Consider the following 13857-nt stretch of genomic DNA (forward strand, 5'->3'; position numbering starts at 1 on the left):
AAAACTAGAAGTCGCTCAAGTGTTAGAGCTCTGGCCTTGAGCACAGCAAGGATCAATGACAGTGCCCAGGCTCTGAGTTCAACCTCAGGACTGGCAAAAAAAAAAAAAAAAGAACAAAGCTCACTCGTAAACGGAATACAAAATCTATTTTATAGATAGTGCTCCAACCGAGCAGGGTGCCATGCTATATCCTCCACTGGATGCTTTCCAGTAGCAACTGGGAAAGTCTCACCTCAGGTCTGGATTCCAGCGGTCATGGGTCCTCCAGCCTCTCAGGAGATATAGAAGCCCAGCCGGGAAGTGTGAAGAAGGGGCATGCATGGTCACAAACTGTGACAGTACAAACATGCAATGGGCATAAGCACAAATGCTGGTGAGGGACACGCATGGGCACACACATGCACACAGTCCTGGATGAGTCTGGAAGCACACCACCATAGCGGCCACCCTTTAAGGAAGCAGGAGGCTTGGAGTCTGTCTGCCCTGCATCCTCTCCCGGCTCCGGCCTGAGGCTACTTGGTTCCACTGCATCCACTGTGTCCACCGACAGTCTCAGGACCCAGGCCGTGTTTGCTGCCATCCTCCTGCAGCTGGTGCTGCACCTGCCGCTGGCACAAGAAACCCAGAAATCTCTATGCTCTAGCAGCGTGGATCTCCATCCTCCTAGTCCCTGTCGGTGTGTGACCATGCATGCCTATGATGCCCACCTGGAGTACGGCTGGTTTGAAGTAAGTGGGCCACTTCACCCCACCCCTTCTTCAGCTAAGGGTTTGCGCTCTACCACTTGAGCCACAGTACCAATTCTGGTTTTCTGGTGGTTTATTGGAGATAAGAATCTAATGGATTGGGTGGGGGGGGGCAGGGAGAGGCTGGAAAGGGATGTGAAAGGTAAACAAAGGATGAGGCTGCAATGCTTGATAAGAAATATACTCATTATCTTGCCCATGTAATTGTAACCCCTCTGTACAGTATGTTCACACACACACACAAAAGAATCTAATGGAATGGTCTGGGAAGGTGGCTCAGTGGTAGAGCACTAGCCTTAAGCTGAACAACTGAGGGACAGCGCCCAGGCCCAGAGTTCAGGCCCCACAACCGGACCCAAAAACAAAAAAAGAAAAAAGAAAGAAGAAGAAGAATCTAATGGACTTTCCTGCCTGGACACTGTTTTTTTTGTTTTTGTTTTGTTTTGTTTTTTCCAGTCATGGGGCCTAAACTCTGGGCCTGGGCACTGTCTTTCAGCTCTTCAGCTCAAGCCTAGCACTCTACCACTTGAGCCACAGCACCACTTCTGGATTTTTTCTTTTTGCTTATGTGGTGCTGAGGTATCGAACCCAGGTCCTCATGCATGCAAGGTAAGCGCTCTACCACTTAGCCACCTTCCCAACCCCCTGCCTGGACATTCTTTCAATTGCTATCCTCAGATCTCAGCCTCTTGAGTAGCTAGGATTGGAGGCATGCGCCACCACTGCTGAGCTATCTCAAAGATCTTTTAAAGGGAAAAGAATTAATAATGCATTAGGCATTGGTGGCTTCCACCTGTAATTCTAGCTACTCCATAGGATGAGATTTGAGGATCTCTGCTTAAATCCAGCCTAGGCAGCAAAGTCCATGAGCTTCTTCTCAACAATTAATCACCAGAAAACTGCAAATGGCCCTGTGGCTCAAAGTGGGAAAGAGCTAGCCTTAAGCAAAAAACCTCAGGGATAGTGCCCAGGCCCTGTGTTCCAGTCCCAGGACTGGCAAGAACAGCAGCATTAAAAATGAGCTTGGTGTAATAAAGCCATACTCACAAACACAGAAGGCAGAAGGCAGAGACAGGAGGTTTAGGGATGGAGGAGAGGTTGGCCTGTATAGTGAGTTCCAGTCCAACCTGGGCTACGTAGCAAGACTTAGTTCCAAATCCATTCTCCTCTTACCCCATAAAAACCCAGTAAGTTCACTCACAGAAGAATCTCAGAGAGCTGTTCCTCCATAACGCTATTTCATTTGGTCAAATATTGCCACATGCTACTTTATTCTTTCTTTTTTTTAAAAGTCTCCATAAGTAGTTACTGACATTTATCATTGTTGGGTCATACATGAGGGTTATTAAGCCATCCCAACATATACTTTTTCCCTATTGTTGGTTCTTTTTATTCTCTCCCTCCTTTCTTTCCTCTGTTTACCCCTACCTTTTCTTTACTAGTTCCTGATTTTCTCTTTTCATTTTCTTGTTGCACTTTTCCTCCCTTTCATCTGTTCCTCCCTTCCTTTCTGAGATAGAATTGGGTGATGTAGCCCAAGATGTACTGAAATTTATAATTTTCCTCCCTCAGTATTGTGACTGGTAGTCCTACAGGAGTATGCTATCATGACTGGCAAATTCCCAGTGGGAGAGAATACTGGTCCATTATCTTTTTCCATAAAGTTCTCCCAAGATTCCCTAGGCTGTTCACACACATTAGGCTGTTTCATGTCTTTTATGTCTCTTAGGCTCTTTTCTGAATTTCCTTTTTTGTTTCCTGTCCCATTCTGTGGCCCTTAGTCTTGGGATGGTTCCAACTAGTGCCTCTTTGAGACCATGAATCTTGGGCACAGACTCATTCAGGCACTGGATACGGCAAGAGCATAGATGAGGTGTAGATTGTCCCTTCATTTCATGACCTATGAGCATTAAATGAGCAGGACCCCTTAGTCCCAGTTTCAAAACTATACCTGTCCTGACAATCGCCCGCAATCTCTCATTTTTCAGATGTGGCCACATCTAGTTATTGGTTCTAGTGAATAGAACGTGGAAGAAATGAGATGAGAGATATCACTTCTCAGATTGCAATATAAATGGCTGTTACTCTCACAGTGGGATATTTCTCTTGCTCTCTTGCTCTCTCTCATTCTCTTTCATCCTTTGCTCTGGCCAAAACAACTCCATGTGTGAGGAGTCTATGGAGAAGGCCCCATGACAAGGAGTGGGAAGTAGTCATGTCTGGAAATTACTCTGATTTACATCCAGGTTTTGAATCTATCTCTTTTGGTTTATGAATAAAAATAGACAACTAATGAGTTGGGCACAACTTCCCAAATGAGAAAATGATATCCAAAGGTGGCAAATGGCCATTCCTATGGACTAAGAAGAAACGAATCCTGAATGGCAAAAAGTAGATTGTTCCAAGTTTCTGATGGCTTAACAGACAAGTCTTCTCCAGCAAAGTTTATCATTCCTCTCATGCAACAGAACCTGGCTGCATTATGCTCCCACTGCAGACCAGTGCCCTGCAGTGATTGAAACAATGGCCATAAAGAGGATGCGACCACGTTGGTAAAATGTATCCAACAGTAACAAAGTTACCTAGAGGAGATGTTACATTCTAAACATTACTGCACAGAGAAGCAGACATTGTGGTTCCAAAGCATGCCCTTTTGCTTTGTGCAATACAAATCTTAACTTCCATTTAGAAAGATGGGGCAAAGAAAAGGAGGTCTTTCTCTAGGCTTTTCATGATGGAGCACTATGATATCAGATATCAGATGAGGCCACAGTGTCACAGGTACTGTATCTCTGCAGAGACCTGTCCCCAAAGAAGAGTGATGGATGTAAGTCACCTCTGAGAGAATGAGTTTCAAAGTATCGCTGACTAACATCTGGGGATGGCCCTGGCTAGATTATCCATCTCTGATAAGTGTGTCTCTGATAAGTATCTGGAGATACTTAAGTCTGGAGATGTCTAAGCACAGGCTTAGATAAATAATATACACAAATAAAAACTCCCACAGAGCAGGCAATTTATAAACCTTTTCCATTCCCAGTCAACTGACCTGATTCAATAGTTCAAGTACTTCAGCGTTTATGAATGTGCCTATGAGCTGGACACTGGTGGCTCAAGCCTTTAATCCTAGCTATTCAGGAGGCTGAGATCTGTGGATCAAGGTTTAAAGCCAGTCCTAGGAGCAAAGTCCGGGGACTCTTATTTCCAATAAATCACTTAGAAAACAGGAAGCATCACTTTGGCTCACATGGTAGAGTGCTCTCCTTGAGTTGAAGAGCTGAGGGCAGAGCCTAGGCCCAAAGTTCAAGCCCCATGACCAACCAAAAAAAAAGTGCCTTGCATGTTGCTTTTCCCATATTGAAAATACATAAGAACACATTAGTAATGCTTTTTGAATGCAAAAAATGTTACCTGTTGTTGCAGAGAATAATTACACAGCATGTTTGAAGTCTCCAAATCTTGGTTTCCTATTGTGTAAAGATCACCGAAATCTATCTACACCATTTTATTTTATTCTTAATAATCATCCTAAGAATTGTGTCTGACAATTCTTCCCCCAATATCATTCTCTGTGAGAATCTTCTAAGATATTACCTTCTCTAGGAAGACTTCCCGAGCACTGTTGCTACCAGATCATGTGAAAGAATCATCACCAAATAGTCACACTTTGGTGTTCTCAGACATGTCATTATGGTTTCTATTTTCTTCCTCTACTCCAATACAGTTTTTAAGCAACTGATACACTGTAGCCAGTAAACCAAATGCATCCTTCCACCTTATTTAGTAAACCAAATTCCCTAGAAGGTTGTTGGGCTCATTCATGTCCCTCCCATGAGCTTTCCCATCATGACAGCAAACCAGAGGGACTGTGACAGAGAACAACCACGTAGATTACAAAGGCTTCCAAGTTTCATATCCAGCCCTATGATGAAATGTTCATGCCCTCTCTCTTAAGAGAAAAGGAAATGGGCAGTTCACATTTGTGACCCCCTTCTTAGGTCATTGGCATAATCTACAAGCATAGTTAAGTACTTCAAAAATGTTGCTGGATTAATGAAGGTAATGCAGAAATTACTTGACCTCATTCCTTTCAAATTGATCAAAATAAAATTGATCAAAAGTAAGAATTGTTCAAGATTATATACCTTAAATGGAAGCACTTAATGTAACTTTTAGGGCAAAATTCCATAGAGAGGCCCTTGAGCAGCATTTTCTTAAAAATATAATTTTGAATGTCCTTATTCTTTAGTTGTACAAAGGAGTTCCCATGTAACAAAGCAGTTCACGAATACAATATATCTTGATCAATGGTACCGCTTTCAACCGATCCTTTCCCTACCTACCCCTTCCCTCACTCTTAATTTTGTAGCAGATACATTGGATTCTTGACTGCATTTCCCCCCTCTTTACTATTTGTTCACACTTTTCCTATTGACCCCACCCATTTTTTTCCAGTATCTGCTTCCTGATGTTTCATTTTGCTAAAATCTTTGCCTTTCTAAGGAATTACATATTTGAGGTCTCCCTTCAATCCACCATATTTCTGTGAATACATTTGTGTATACATGCTTATCACCAAACGTATTTACTGATGCGTTTATAACCTAAATCTACCATCCACAATAGAAGGGGAAACATGCATTGACTTCACTTATTTTTTGAATGTAACTTAAATCTCAATTTTGGTGACATTAGATGGCAGCTCACAAGGAGTTCTCCACCTCACACTGGAACAGTAATTGACTAAAGTAAGAATCTCTCCCTGCATTTCCAGAGTAAAAGACAATTGCATGATGCTCATTTGTCTTATTCTTAGCAAAGGTAGCAAAATGATCTTTGTTAATGCAACCTGCAAAAGCAGATCTTTGAACCAGTACAGGGCAGCACTGAGAAATGGTTCCATGAGCCTCTAGGACATTCCAGCTCCAAATCTCAGCATCCTAGCTTCAGAAAGCTCCATGAACACAACTCAGTGACACTTGGTATTGCTCAGCTGTGAAAGGAGGACAAGCAATGAGTTTGGGGGCACTGGGAACACAGGAGTCTACTACTTATAATGAAGGGCACGGTGTTTAGAAGAAAAGAAAGGGGAGAGTCAACCAGCATCCAGGAAATTATAAATGATTAGGTTTATGTAGTAACGGACAAAAAAAGCAGACAAAAGACAAATAACTCAATTGAGATTGAACAATTTCACTTCATATGGTGGCACAACGGTTCTTTCTGAGGGCACAGCTTGTGTATCAGTACTCCTGAGGAACAAGTGGAGGACAAGAAATGTCCAAAAAAAAAAAATAAAAGCAAGCAGTAACCTGTATTTCTTTTCACCTCTCCAATTGCTGCTTTTTGCCACTAGAACAAACATGGCCTCTTGGGCACTGGCCACAGCATCTATAACCACACTGGAGGCATGAATTCAAATTGAGCTTTGCTACCTATGGGAGAAGGTTGCACAGAGTGCTTTGGAAGCAAACATATGGATCGAAAAAGCCTGATGAATCCAGCAAAGATAAAAACTCACAATCAGTACTGTCATCTTCCCAGCACTCTTTCCATTCTCACACACTTTGGGATTCTCCTGGAGACTTTATTTGCTTTTATGCTATATCCATGCCATCACAAAATACTACATGTTGGGCTTTTAAACTGCATGCAGAAACTGAATATACCACTGTGTCTACCTGTAATTCAATCCACATGAGTGCAATGCATCCTTATTCCCATACCTGCAAACTACAGTCCCTAAACAAGGTCTCCCATCCCTACTCTCTTTCAAACACTATCACACTATGAAGTGTTTCTTGGCTGGAACTCCACAATGGCGTCCTACTCATTTCAGAAGGAAAATGAAATGTCTCTGTGTTATGATACCCTTCCTCACTGTCACTTCTCTTGGTCATTCTCTTCTGGCTATTGCTGTTTTCGTAACTGAGTCACCCACATTCCCAAAACCCATCTCGGGGCCGCATACACTGGCTCTGAATTGCTTTTCTCCTAGATAAAATCATGTCTCTCTCTCCAAACTCCGGTTTCAATAAAACAGCCACATAGTTGAGAGTTCCTCCCAGATAAATAACTCCTTGTTCTTTTTCTTTAATCACATTTTTCATGACCTAATAATACTCTGTTTGTGTGTGTGTGTGTCCTTGTTCTTTTTCTTTAATCACATTTTTCATGACCTAGTGTGTGTGTGTGTGTGTGTGTGTGTGTGTGTGTGTATGTGTGTGTGTGTGTGTGTGTGTGTGTGTGTGTGTGTACTAGGGCTTAAACTCAGGACCTAGGATGAGCTGTCCCTTAGCATTTTCACTCAAGACTAGTGCTCTAAATCTTGAACCACACACTCCAAAATTTCTGGCTTTTTGATGGTGCATTAGAGCAGAGAGTCTCAAGGATTTTCCTGCCTTCGAATGACTTCACACTGTGATCCTCAGATCTCAGCCTCCTCAGCAACCAGGCAAGAGCCACCAGCAATTTTCGGTAAACATATTATTTTCATGACCTCTTTTCTCCTACCTGACTGACGCTTCTTATGGGCTCATTTGTTTTCTACAGCTATTGCACATTGGTGCTCAATGTGTCATGGATAAATAAAGACCCACAGAGTGTTCAACACTGGTGGTTCATGCTTATAATTCTAGCTATTCAGAAGGCTAAGTTTTGAGGATCATGGCAAGAAACCAGCCTAGGCAGACAAATCCATGAGACTCTTTACCCCAAGTAGCCCACAAGAAAAACAAAAGTAGAGAATGGTCAAGTAGAAGAGTAATATCTTGAGCAAAAAAGCAAATGAGAATATGAGGCTCTCAGTTTAAGCCTCACAAAAATAAAATAAAAGACCCACAAAACAACCTCTGTGAATCAAATGTGTAGCTTGTTTATCCCCCCATTCAACTTCACCCTCAGAACACTGAAGACCTACGAAACATGTAATGGAAATTTCTATTTTAAGATAAAGCTGTTTATTGACTTAACACTAAAATGACATGCTAAGGAACTGAAATGTTTGTGCACAAATCAATGTGGAATCAAAGCTATGACATTAAGTACATGTATTGAGTTTTATAAGACCTATGCTGATATTTTTTGTTTGGATTTTTTGTTGTTGTTGTTGGTCTTTTTGTATAACTTTTTTATAAACCCCAAGATAAAGACTCAAATGTCTTTTCCTTTCTTGCTATTGTTTCCAATGTATTTACAAGATATTTCTTTGTTGCTTTATACATCCCTCACCCACAGTATAACCCTTGTTTTCACTGTATTTAATGTTGTTGTTCTTTTTGTCAGTGGTGGGGCTTGAACTCTGGGCCTGGGCACTGCCCCTCAGCTCTTCAGCTCAAAGCTGTAGGTTAGTCTACTTTATACAAGTCCATTAATTTTATGATTGGATAGATAAAAGCCTATAGCCAAACTACACTGAGATGTTTTTCTACTTATCACACAATAAGGAAATGCATTATTACCTTGAAATTAGATTTCCACAAATATTTCCTTGACTGAGAACAGCAAGATAGATTGTTCAGATTGTTTCTGATAGTTTTAAAAGTAAATAAAACAAGCAAATAACAGGTGTTATTTACTTAAGTTGTTACCTGGATACGTCAATGTAAGAGTTGCTTGTGAAGAATTCAAAGAAAGAAAATACTGATCTGTAAACTAGGCATGATAGTAAATGCCTGTAATCCCAGCACTTAGAAAGCTGATGATACAGGAGGATCATATGCTTCAGGTCAACATAGGTCAACAGGGTGATATACTTTCTGACAAGAAAGAAAGAAATGAAAATACAGGGAAGAGATACTGGCATGTATTTCATTTTAGCCTTGAGGCAGTCCTGTGAAAAGGCACTATTAGCACATTTTTCTCTACCTATAGAATATTGATACTTAGAGAGGTGAGGGCTCAGAGCTCGTGTCATATAGAACTGAGACTAAAATCAATTCTCCTGACAACATAGCTGACACTCTTTCTTCTCCACCATAATTAAAGGTCTTTTTCCATCTCAAACCAACACTACCCATCAAGAATTAGATTGGAATTATAAATTCATCAACTATAATCTGAATCTGGCTACACTATACTACATTTATCTAAGCCTATTCTTGCCACCAATATTTTATAAAAACCAGTGCACATCTGCATTTAAAAAAATAATAATGTGTTGAGCTTCACTTGAAATGAAGAACCCAGAAAACCAGGAAAAAATAGAGCTTGCACTGAGACCCAGATAGGTGTCTATATTCTCTAGAGATGGATAATATTCTCTATATACCAGCACCACTTGGGTACCTGACTGCAGTTACTATAGCTGTTTTAACCTTTGAGACTAATAGATTATAGGAGAATTATTTCATAGTCTATGAGATCTGGTTCTATTAAATATTGACCCATGTATCTTTACAATAAATATATATTTTAAAAATGACCCATGGCAGCGTTAGTATGTCCTTGTTTGTGATCATTTCGGTAAATGCCCAAAAGTGGGATTGCTGGGTCATAGGGAAGCTCTATGTGGAATCTTTTGAGGAACCTTTATACTGCTTTCCAAAGTGGTTGAACAAGTTTACACCAGACCAACAATGCAGTAAGGTTCCCTTCTGTCCACATCCCTCCAGCATCTGTTGTTATTAAAGTTCCTGATTATAGCCATTTTAACTGGGGTGAGGTAGACGAGCAGAAAAGATCAGAAAAGTTGATGTTATGCAAAATGACTCCAAGATAAGGATTCAAATGTTTTTTTTTTCCTTTCTTGGGATTGTTACTAAAATGTTGATGAGTTCTTTATTGCTTTGTACGTCCCTCCCTCACAGTATAACCCCTGCTTTCACTCTATTTGATGTTGGTATAATTTGTGAAGAGGAAGGGAAAAAACAAATCATTTAACTCTGGATACAGGAGGACCCACTGCAACAATGAGATGTACAAGTCGTTATGTTGAAAAATGAACTTTACAACTTTGGCTGGTGTGGGGGGAGGGGGAGTGGGGGTGTGGGGGTAAGTAGGGATGGGAAGGGGAAAAAGGAGGAGGCAACAATTCTTGATAAGAAATGTACTTGTTACCTTGCCCATGTAATTGTAACCCCTCTGTACAGTATTTTCACAATAATTTAAAAAATGACCCATGGTTTGCCTCATTTGTAAGAACTACAATATGTCTATGATATTCTATAACAAGCTCTCAATACCCCAAATTGCTAAGTGCATAGGACCACATATAATGAAACATAACAACATGAACTCCAGGAATCAGAAACAAGAGGCTCTTTTCATATCTTGTATGTAGTTATTATTTTTTTCCTCTTATAGTTTTCTGTACCTTGTGTCTTTTATATAAATTTATCCATTCTTTGGAAAAGAAAGGGAATCACAGAAAAAGCAGGACAAAGGATGAAGTAATGCAACATTAATACTCACTTGGCACTAAGTTGGAAATGAACCTTACAACTGTGGGGAAGGGGACTAAGGATGGGTAAGATGGAGAAAATAGGGATGGGGTAACACTATTTAAAAACAAATGTATCCATTACCTTACTTATGTAAGTGTATACCCCAGATCATCATCTTTTCAATAAAGATAAAAAATTTAAAAAATGTTTTCCTAAAAAGTCAATTCAGCCAAAGGACACTGGATGGAATCTGCACAAGTTAAAGTAACAAGATTATTGCATGCCAAATTCAGTGCCAGAGTTCTAACAGGCACTAAGTATCCTGGTGCCAGTGGCTCACACCTTTAATCCTAGCTACTCAGGAAGCTAAGATCTGAGGATGACCGTTCAAAGTCAGCCTGTGCAGGAAAGTCCATGAGACTCTTATCTCCCAAAAAACACCAGAAAATGGGAAGTGGCACTGTGACTCAAGTGGCAGAGCCCTACCCTTGAGCTGAAGAGTTTGGGTCAGCACTGAGGCCCAGAGTTCAAGCCCCACCACTGACAAAAAGAAAAAAGAAAAAAAAAAGAAAAAAGAAAACTGGTACTAAATAAATACTAGAACCCATAATTCCTTTGAGATCCTTTGATACCCTCTTGTTACATGCGATATTTGGGGAATGATACTGTTTTCCAAAACAGTGGCTCAGGGGTCGTCCAAATCAAAATCATAAGAAAAGCTTGTAAAATGAACATTGTCTCAGTCCCAGACAAGAGATGCATTTGTCTGCATCTAGAGAAATAACCTCTCTGTAACAGTCTGGATCTTAGACTCCCTCTGCGTTCCATTACTTCTGGTTGGAGCTGTACTGCAAAAGATGCTACTTGCTGAGCAAGCCATTAAGGACAGTGTCTTCAAATTCACACATTAGGGCTGTCCTCATGAGCTACACTCATATGACTGAGATTTCAGAGGCCAGAGAATGACTAAGATACAAAAGCAAAAACTTTTGGCAGGAAAAACTCATAAATACACAAAGTCCTCTACAGACAGACAACAGGAAAAGCTGGAAGTGGGAATACTGGGTAAGGCCTTGGTCCTTTGAATCTCATGATCTCATCCCAAGGTTCATACTTAGCACTATCTCAAACTCAACCCTTCAACTACCTTGGTCACACAGTGAAATTATCCCTGCTGTTGTTTGGTTTGTAAATAATATTAAATTCATAAAAGTCAATGTTTTTTAAGACTATGAAACACATAGCTACTTTTTTTGAAAGACTAAAAGAGATTATACATTTTAGTAGAATACTAGAAAGAAACTAGTTGTACCACACCTTACACAAGAGACCATCACAAAACTGAGGCTAGGAAGCACTGTTCTGACAGTTCAAATCAGCAGTTTACAAGAAGTGGCACTGTGGCTCAAGTAGTAGATTGCTAGCCTTGCACAGGACAAGCTGAGGGACAGCGCCCATGCCCAGAGTTCAAGCCCCATGACCGCCAAAGAAAAAAAATCCTCTGTTTACTCACACAAAATGAGATGCTACTCTTTTTTTTTGGTGTGGCTCAAGCGGTAGAGTGCTTGCTTTGAGCTGAAGAGTTGAAGGACAGTGCCCAGGCCTAGAGTTCAAGTGTCACAACCAACAACAACAACAACAACAAAGAAGAAGACCACTGAGGTTCAAAATCTATATAGAAGCCCAGCAATGGTGGCTCACACCTTATATAATCCTAGCTACTCAGGAGGCTGAGATCTGAGGATCACAGTTCAAAGCCAGCCCGAGCAGGTAAATCTGTGAGACTCTTATCTCCAATAAACCACTAGAAAACAGGAAGTGGCGCTGTGGCTCAAGTGGTAGAGCTTTTGCCTTGTGCTGAAGAGCACAGGGACAGCTCCCAAGCCCAGAGTTCAAGCCCCATGACCAACCAAAAAAAATCTATAGAAAGAATTATCAAATGTGATTATAGACCAGGCACTGATGGCTCACACCTATAATCCTAGCTACTTAGGAGGCTGAGATCTTAGGATCATGTTCAAAGTTAGCCCAGGCATAAAAGTCCCCAGGAGACTTTTATCTCCAATTAACCACTCAAAAGCCAAAAGTGGCACCATGTTAAAGTGGTAGAAGACTAGCTTTGAGGCAAAGAGCTCAACGACAGCACCTAGGCCCTGAGTTCAAACCCCACTACCAAATAATAATAATAATAATAATAATAATAATAATAATAATAATAACCATAACCTAAATTGCTAACAAAAAGCAATATTGCTTTACAAACACTCATCTGAGCCAGGCACCGGTGGTTCATTTCTGTAGTCCTAACTACTTAGGAGCCTGAGGTCTGATAATAATAGTTCAAAGCAAGCCCCACAAGGAAGGTCTCTGAGATGCTTATCTGCAATTAACCACCTAAAAACTAGAAGTGAAACTCTGCCTCAAAGTGGTAGAGTACTGGCCTTGAACAAAAAAGCTCAGGAACAGTTCCCAGGTCCTGAGTTCAAGACATGACCAACGACCAATGGAAAAAGAAAAGAATAGAAAAGAAAAGAAAGCATGAGAGACAGAAGGGTAGGGAGGGAGGGAGAGAGTCAGGGAGGGAGGGAGGGAAGGAGAGAGAGAGGGAGGGAGGGAAGGAAGGGAAGAAGGAATGAAAGAAGGAAGGAAGGGAGGGAGGGTGGGAGGGAAGAAGGGAGGGAGGGAGGGAGGGAGAAAAATCTCACCTAAGCCTTTTAAACATATAAATTTAATCTTGTTTCTTTGCCAGTTCTAAGACTTGAACTCAGGGCATGTGCACTGTCGCTGAGCTTCTTTTGCTCAAGGATAATTCTCTATCACATGAACCACAGTACCACTTCTGGCTTTTTCTGTTTATATGGTACCTGCTGAGGGATCAAACCTAGGGCTTCATGCATGGTAGGCAAACACTCAACCATTAAACCACATTCCCAGCCTCATAAATTCAATCTTTTTAATAACACTGCTAGATAGATACCTGTTAGAGAGATACCATTATGACCCTGATTTACAAATCAGGAAAATAAGGTCATTTGCCCTACTTAACAGGACTAATATGAGACAGAAATGGAATTCATACTTCACAGTTTGGCTCCATGATATGTCATTTTAAACTATAATGCCTTTCTGGAAGAAAAGAAATAATTAAAGGAAATAAAAGTAGACATTCTGAAGAATATAATTCAATGTGTGTTCAGTGCTGAAAAATATCAGACAATGGAGTTGGGAGAGACCCTCCAGCCAGGTGCCAGTGACACACACTAAATCCTAGCTATTCAGGAGGTTAAGATCCAGATCATCAAGGTTTGAAGCCAGCGTGGGGAGGAAAGTCCTAGAGACAACATCTCCAAAATATCCAGAAAAAAGCCAGTCGGGAGGCATGGCTCAAGCAGCAGAAAGCCAAGCATGCATAAGGACTTGAATTCAAACCTCAGCACAGATAACAGTTCCTCTAATGAGAACTGTTTAAACTCCAAGTCTCATTCAAGCCAGGCATCCTCCCACTTAAGCTATAACATAGATGGGATCACAGATATGCACCACCATGCCAGGCTTATTGACTAAAAAGGAGTCTCACTAACTTTGTGCTCAGATTGGCTTTAAATCCTGGTAATTCTCCTGTGATCTTCTCCTCCCAAGTAGCTGAGATTACAAGTGTAAGACATTATGCAACTCTACATAAAAGATTAAGAATTATTTTTGGCATCAACTCTCAAAAGAAACACTTG

This window comes from Dipodomys merriami, unplaced genomic scaffold, assembly GCF_024711535.1.
Source record: "Dipodomys merriami isolate MVZ:Mamm:240054 unplaced genomic scaffold, mDipMer1.0.p SCAF_23, whole genome shotgun sequence".
NCBI lineage: Eukaryota > Metazoa > Chordata > Mammalia > Rodentia > Heteromyidae > Dipodomys > Dipodomys merriami.